Genomic DNA, 9,197 nt, shown 5'->3' with positions numbered 1-9,197 from the left:
TTATTACGATAAACTCTTCAACTTTACAATATAAGTAGAGTTAACCTAGAAACATACTGTCTAAATTAGCCAATAGGAGAATAGTGAAGACAATTTCCTGACATATCCTTGGTTGATGAATTGTCATACGTCTTAGGATAAAGCTTTTCTTGGGTAAATTGTTTTGTGTAAAAAATTCTTTCCTCGCATAATGTAAAGCATACGACAAACCACATAATAAGTAAGTTATGAAAAGTTAAATTTCTTAAGATAAAGTTAGCCTCCTAAAAATTATATAGTCGAAAATTTCGTCGTCTGTATCACATATACAATACGTATCTTTATTATTTTGTTTATCATTGGTAATTGCTGATTTTTCTCTAATTTTAACAATGATTAATAATAGCTTATTTTTTGTCTTTTTTACAAAGTGCAAATATTACACATTTAATGCCAAAAATAGTTGTTTTATTTATATCTTAAATTTTGTTAAAAACTGGACACTGGTTTTTTCCAGGAATAAGGTATAACCAACAAGCGAATTAATTATTTAAGATACAATTGTTAGTACTAAAACATTCATATTATGGTAATCGATATATTATTACATGGATATTACACCAGATTTTTATGTACTGTAATAATGTTATACTCGCAGCTTCCTAAAATGATACCCCCCATCCACATCCTATATACTATCCACTCAACTCCTACTGAATGAACGAACTGACCAATATATGTACCATATATGAAAAATTCATATAAAATAACCATATCAATAATATTTGACTGTATACTTAAATGTAGATAATGTTCATTCAATTAATTTATTATTGTTGTTCTCTTTATGTTTGAATACCCAAAAATAATATATCTTATCTACTCTAAAAAACAACAACCAAAATTGACTATTTTCTTCTGTCAATATATCCAAATATACTGTATCCATTATGGAGTACAAGGACGTCCAATGGGACGTCTACAGCACCCAAAATTTTGAAGTTTGCATTTTTATCTTCCCGCCCTCCAAAAAAAAAGCTTGAGGGTTTTTTGCTAATATAAAATAAAGATTACCCCCCCCCCCCCAAATAAAAAAGCTTGGACGCCCATGATGGTGAACTATGATCTGTCAAGTTTTGATTGGTTAATAAAGCAAAGCTTTTATATATTGGATATGTTCTAGATATAAACTCTCTAAATCAGACAATAGGAAAAAAGTTGAAGGATAAAAAGGCCATATTAATGATTAGAAAGTGTACAGATTTTGATACAAAAGGTCAGTTATTTTATAAATTTCATTTAGTGTAAATATTAACATTTATTATAATAATACTTTGCTTAGGTATATATATTATGGCGGGTTCATATCAAAATCAGACAAAGAGGGGATGTGCAACAAATAAAACTAACTTAAATAAGATTTTTGATGGAAAAAGAATTTTAAAAAATTTATATTTAGAATGCGACCACTTAAAAATGTATTTCATTAATAAAAAAATATGCAAAGATGACATTCAAGTCATCTCTACTTACTATCTCAGTTTCTTTTAGTGCTAGAGGGCTAAATATTTTTGTGCATTTCCCCAGTTATATAATAAATTTCCGACTATAAGTCAGTCAAAGTCATATTTAGCTTCCTTACCCTTTAATTACCAACCTTTTACCAACGACCAGACATAAAATTGTATAGCTATTTGATAGCAATGATAGTAAAAAAAATATTGAATGAGAATAATGGCTTCATGGTGCTCCCAGGAAAGGCCTTGAGGAGTAGAATCAGGAACTTTTGTCTGTTTCAAAATATCTCATTCCTAGCCTTAGAAATGACTTAAAAACCACCATTTTTAAAGGTTTATTGAGAATTGTACAATTTGTAGAGGTTTTTTGAGATTTTCTCAAACTAGGCACGAGATATTTTGAAACGGTTAAAAGTTCCTGTTTCTACTCCTTAATGCTCCTGGGAGCACTATAAAGCCATAGTTATGATTAAATAAATTTTCGACACCCATTTACAAATAGCTATACAATTGAACGTCTGGTCGTCAGTGGTTTTAAGACATAGAATAAATTTTAAATCATCCAGAGGTGTATTATACTCATAAAAATCGTTTGCAGATCCCCGCTTTGGTCTCAGAAAAAAAATGTTCAAAATTGACCCACCCTAATATATGTCCTGTAAAAGTTTCTTCCCTTGTATAATATGGGTCATATGACATCATTTTTTCATTGCTTGAATTAATGTAATGAATCCTGTATATGTATAAGTAAGCAAAAAGGTTTTCAGTTTGATGGATGAAAAGGCCATATTGTCCATCTATATCTACTATGTCTATTCAATTATAAAACTCTATTAAAACTAGATTTTTTATTTTAAAAGGAGTGTCCTAATGAAAAAATTCGAAATGTAAAAATCTTAAATTTTTTAAGTGGCTTCTTTATGACAGCATGGCGATTGAAGGCCTTTGAAAAATTTAACCTCTAACTATTCTCCCACTGGGCACATTTAGCATCGTGAGAGGCAAAAATAGGAAAAAAAACTTCAAAGGTCACCACAAAAGGAGCACAAAAAAGAGTTAATAGGTCAGAATTTTGATCATGATGATGTCAACATAAATTTTCTTTAATAAAAATATTCTGCTTGTGGACAATTCTTTTTTTAACTTAACAAACCATTGTCTGCAATCTTGGGATTTTTTTATTTACAAATAAAGCACAATATGTAGGAAATGCCGCGATTTCTCAATGGTGAAATACAAATTTTGCCCCCAACGACAGCTAAAAAAGGCAATTTAATAAAGGTTGCGTTTTTTGCCCCCCAAATCAATTTTCGAATTAATTTGCTTGATGATTATACCTTATTTCTGGGTTTTTTCATTGTAACAGGGAAAAGGCATATGACATCAGGTTTTATTTTTGTAAGCAAAGTGAATTTTAACAAGGGTTGGTTGGTGTTGTCATTTTCAGTAATTTACGTCGACATCTACATGATGATTCATTGTAAGGTGATGTTACTATTGATTGGTAAGCAGAAATTAGCTTAGGTCTTAGATTTCTCATATTTTGCCGGTCTGCTGTTACTGAGGTTTTTTTTTAATAGATCTGAAGAATAGAAAGAAAGAAAGATATAATTGGCTGTTTATTACATTTGTCCCCAAAATTTTAAATTAACGTTTTCTTTTTCGTTAGCTTAACAACTTTGGGGAATTTAGTGAATTTTGATTGGTTGATTTATTAAGTTGTTTTAACTACTAATTTTAATCCACAGAAGGAGTAATTTTGTGTTTAATCATTTATCATCAATTTATCAGCCATTGTCTTATCCCTTTAGATCCCTGGTTAGATTAAATAGGAAGGGTTTTAGTTAAAGGTTGAAACTAAAGATTTCAGAAATAACCAGAACAATGATTTTCAGAGAAGTCTTATATAACTTCTATATGGTTTAGGCTAAATTCTTGTCGCAGCTAGATTGTGCATTTCAACTACGTATTTACCATTATGGCATAAAAAATCTTGGATATTTATGTGTCTTAACATATATCCCCTATCCTGTGTAAATAGTAATTACTTGTGGCTTCAGAAACTAGTTTTTTTTGCGTGTTTCTGAATTCCCTCTGTCAGCACCAGAATTTATGTTAGGCTTAGAAACCAAGGCATTGCAGTAGCGCAGCTATAATTCTTATGAAATTTTAGATGAAATAATAAGAGAATCTAATGGTATCAGTCAAAATTACATTTATACCCCGTATAAATGTAATTTACAGTTCAACGTTCCACATAGAGTTACGGACTGACGGATGGACTGACTGGCTGAATAAATGACGGATAGACAGACAAAGTTGATTATAGAGTAGCTTCGTTACTGAAAAGACATAGAATAATATTTCAGTTATTAGAACTTTGCAAAATCTTTGAAATGAATTGTTTTTAAGAGAGAAAAAAAATGTTATGAAATTTTTCCGAATATTAAGTCGATTGCCACGCTAATCTTCTAGGAGCTCACGTAAAAATCATTGAAGGGTCCGACTGGCAGAAAACGAACTGACAAACCTTTCTTAGAGAGTAACAGTAAAATTTATATGTGTGTATTTGTATTCGTGGAAAATAAAATAAAACTATTAATAGAAGATTTTTAAATGTCGGCTTACATTGATTTTTTATCTTCAAATTTATCAACATAAACCTTTCTATTTGGACACTTCTTTAAAAAAAACTGAAAAACTATTGTATAAAAAAACGATATCTTACAAAAATATTTATATTATGAAAGTTAAAATGAAACCGTAGGACGAGTTCTACAATAGTATTTTTCACCGCAAGGTAATTTTAAAAATTTGATGTTAGTCACTCTCAGTCTCAGCCTCTCTATACTTTGATTTGATGTTAGTCACTCTCAGTCCCAGCCTCTCTATACTTTGATTTCATGTTAGTCACTCTCAGTCCCAGCCTCTCTATACTTTGATTTGATGTTAGTCACTCTCAGTCCCAGCCTCTCTATACTTTGATTTGATGTTAGTCACTCTCAGTCCCAGCCTCTCTATACTTTGATTTGATGTTAGTCACTCTCAGTCCCAGCCTCTCTATACTTTGATTTGATGTTAGTCACTCTCAGTCCCAGCCTCTCTATACTTTGATTTAAGCAACCAGGCTACACTCAGCCGTATCCAACGCAATATTTAATTTTTCTTTAAAGTCCAACTTACTCGTTCTTTCTCTATCTACAATCTATATATCAATCTCTTATCTATATCTTCCATCTAACTTCCTATCAATCTTTCTTTTTTTCTCTTACCTTTTCTTTTTGTTATCGATTTTCTCTCTAACCTTATTTTGAATTGTGATAATGTAAAACATTCTTTTCACCTATCTCTGTATGACTTCTTTGGTAAAGAATATAGCCGCGAAAAGCTAATTATAATACGATGCGATAAATAGTTCTATAACATTTCATTTTTAGAACACATTTCCTGATTAAGAGAATATAGTTGTAACAATATTGATGATTGATAAAATCAAAATAAATATTATTATAAACAATGATGACATCATCCATAAGTAGAAAATTATAAAAAAAAAATCACGGTTGGACAAACGAACGTAGTCAGTTAGAGAACAGATGTTAAGTGGTCATAAAAATTGAACAACCTTATAATAAAGTAACAGTATGTCTGTCTGTCTATTTGTCTGTCTGTTTGTACCGCGGGTTCTCGCTAACCGCCAAACCGATATAGTTCTCCTTCACGGGGTAGCTTCTCATAGGTCCTGGAAAGGTCTTCTCCCAACAGAAATCGCCCCTAGAAACCCCTCCCCCCCCCAAAAAAAAAATCCACGAAATCTTTTTGTTAAGAATGTGTATAGGTATTTTTAAGCTTGACCTACAAACTGACAGACGAAAAAAATTACAGAAATGATGCTTATCCGTACAGGGAATCTTCAAAAGTATTTTAGCTGTCTATCTTAGATTCCTAACAGACGAACAGATAGACGAAAAGACATTTCGAATTATATAATAGTTTTGTCACTAAAAATAAACATCCATATATTAAAAATTGATAATAATCGTAAAAAATCAATGTTTTTATTATCATTTTATTAGTACGTACTAGGTACAAGGTTATACCATTTGGGGAAATCACAAAAATTGGTCAGGGGATAATCTCAAAACAAATCTTAAAGACCAAAAATCTATCTAATTAAGAAGTTTAGTTATCAACATTTCCCCAATTACCGTATTAGCTGCCATAAAATTTTACATTGGATGCTCATTGACACAGAGAATCCTTTCCATAAATTTCAGCCGTCCATCTTAAATAGCAGCCAATAAATTAATGTATCTTTTCTGACAGACAGACAGACGGAAGGGAATTTAGAAATATAAAGTAGTAAAAATGAGATATTAGCAAAGTATAGCTTATTTTCTTTGACTATCAGTTTTTACATATCTTAAAATGGTTCATTTAGTAAAATAAATGAATTATGAAACAATGAATTTTTTGGAAAAAATAATTCAGTGGTTAATTTACAGTGTAGTTCACTAGTCCCCCAAATTGTCTAATAATGTTTTCTTATTCGGTTGTTCAACAACTTTGTGGACTTTTATTGAATTTTGATTGGATGGTTTATTAAATTGAGTGTCCAAACGTTTTAACCACTAATTGTAATCTACAGAAGGAGTAATTTTGTGTATCATTAATGGGGATGTACACCAATTTATCGGCCATTGTCTTATCCATTTAGGTCCCTGGACTTATACAATGTTATGACAAGAAGTTATTTAGATATCTATCGAATATTTTGTTGGGTTCCAACACACTAAAATGATAGGTAACATAATTTTTTTTGTATTATAAGTTACGGAACAATGAAAAGACTTTCCAAACAGAAAGAAACTGTAATAAAATTTTTAATTTTAACATTTTTTAGATCGAGTAACTTAAAATTTTACCATCTGGTTCTTTTAGAAATATTAAGGCATAAAACGTTCTTTCTCGCCTGCTATAAAAGATAGAAGTCTGACAATTTAAGTTTTAAATCTATAACTTATTTAGCTTCTCAGCTTATGGGCGAATATCCCCTAAATGAATTATATGTATTTAGCCAGATTCTTTACTGTTAGGAGGTGCTTATGCCCAGAGGAGATAGCGGCTTGTAGCAAATATATGCTTTTATTATCCACCCGTTAGAAAATAAGGATTTTCATTTTCTTTTGCTATTTTCATCATGTAAAAAATCATATAGACTTGCTACCCTATCTAAATTATACATAATTTTAAGAAAGAATTTAGATGCAAAATTTTTAATTGTTAGGACGATTCTAACATGACTAAATTAACTATATGAAATATACAGATCTATGGACCTTAATTGAGCTCAGTTTCTAGAGTCTTAATCTTTAAACTATGGAAAGAAAAAGAAGAAGCGGGTTTCGTCATATTTTCACTGTAGCTTTTCTCCTATTCTCTAGAAATAGGGTGCTCCAACCCTGCAGGGCCTATTTTCAAACCCTGCTGGGCAATCATTGCCATTTATATAACCTTAAATAATCTATCAAAAGCTACTGTGAAAATACGATGAAACCCGTTCCTTCGTTTTCTTTCCATGATCCTAATCTTCATGAGCAAACATTATATATTTATTTTTACTTATTGGTTCAAACAAAAGAATCAATTATTTAATACAAATGTGTATAAGTAATGTCACAAAATACTATTAGGATATTTAGTAGCGAAGCTTTTCTATAAGTAGGGTCGGTCAGTCCATCCGGAACTGATAGCTTCATTCGTTAATTTAGGCATGTTAGAATTATCCTATCGATATGAAACTTTTGACGGTGATTCCTGTAGTAGATAGACTCGATTTAGAAAGCGTGGCAACTCTATAATCGTTACCAGAACGTCCATTCTAAACATGTTAATTTTTAACTTTTCTTAACGACAAATTTTTATGTAATATAATTATCTGATTAATCTGATTTTTGGAATGCTGATTCCTAGGAAAAGAAATTACAATGTAATCCTGTATTAATGCTATTTTTCAACAAATCTATCTAGAATTTTTTCAGACTTTTATACATTTATATTCGGATTATTCAGTTCTGACACTCTACAAGTATTAAAGTTCGTTTGTTCCGCTGTTCCAGAGCTTCGTATTTATGGAAGTTGTCATCCTTGTTTAATTATTTTTTGTTGATTTTAAGATGTAGTCGTCATACATAATATCATAGAAGAAAGATTAATATTTTGATGAAACAGGATCAAATGTGTCAAAGGGCTAAATATTAAATTTGGATCAGTTAAGAAAACGAAGTTGTTCCTTTAAGGTTTAGAAGTTTCCTATACTAGGTAGGTATTGGATAAATCTACTTTATTCTTCTCAAAGCTTTTTCCTAATTTTACAAAATCTCCCTAGTTATTACAAATTTTTTCTAATTGTAAAATTTTTTTCCTAATTCTTCCCTAATTTTCATATATTCTGTATAACATTCAACAATTTTCCTTCTAGAAATTTAGTTCAAACAAGCTATTATTTATGCATTAGAATAATATTAGAAAGAAATTAAAAGATCCGAGTGAAATGAGGAAAAGAATGATAAAATTGCAAGAATAAGCTTATTTGAAGAGTAGCTACTTTACTTTTTAGAAAAATAAGAGTAAAATTAGTAAAACTTGAGGATCAAAAGTTTTTAGTAAAGAACGTGTCCCAACTTTTGTGATTTTGTTTTAACCCATTCGTGACGAGCTCCAAAAGATCAAAGTTCTGATTCAACGGGATTCAACAAAATAAATTTTTTCAATAATTATTCCACATAATTCAAAAAGTAAGGTGTCAAATTAAAGATCTCAATTTTATGGATCATTTTACATCTACTTCTTACTAAAAGCACCGACTAGCTATTTTTAAAAAAAATCACAGAAGTAAGGATTTGTTCTTAATACTTATTGATTGAATATTCAAAGAGGGCCTTTCTCACTTTTATTTACCCAGGAAAAAGAAAAGATGATAATTGTCCAAATAAATCTTTACTTTAGAAGACGACATAATATTCCTTCAACACCTTCAGAGCTCCACCTACCATACAACCCAACTCCCAAATTATATTTATCTACCAAACGAAGATTTCTCTTAAATTGATCTATCCACATATCCATGAACTTACTTAACCTATCTTCTCCAAATCTAAAAAAATTAGTTTGTCCAATAGCCAATGTAAGACTTGATATATGTATTAATGATCAAAAACTGCTACACCAAATGCTTAGAATGGCCCTAAATATTAACCAATATAAAGACCACAGTGCCTTCGAAGGTGCTTTGACTTTAGTGTCAGAACCTAAATTGGGACATAGTGCATTTCATTACCCTAGGTTAGGTAACTTCATTTCACTTTTCAATAAAATCTAAAATGCAGCGGTTTTTGAGAAAATTAGATTTAAAAATTTCAAGTTCAATTTTCACCCACTAGGAGTTACCGCATAATCATGACAAGAAAAGCAAAGATTTTTAATTAAAATTTTGAACAACTTTGCTTTTATAAAGTCAGTCATAAAACCTCTCTATATATGATTTATTTAAGGCTGAATTTCCGTGATCTTAGCAAAGCAATTGATAAAAATGGCCATTAATTAACTCATTTCAGGAGTGGTTTTATGAAGAACTTTATAAAAGCAAAGTTGTTCAAAATTTTAAATAAATAACATTTGCGGTAACTCCTAGTGGGTGAA

This window comes from Acartia tonsa, chromosome 5, assembly GCF_053477335.1.
Source record: "Acartia tonsa isolate MP-2025a chromosome 5, ASM5347733v1, whole genome shotgun sequence".
NCBI lineage: Eukaryota > Metazoa > Arthropoda > Copepoda > Calanoida > Acartiidae > Acartia > Acartia tonsa.
Note: the sequence above shows the minus strand (reverse complement) of the source record.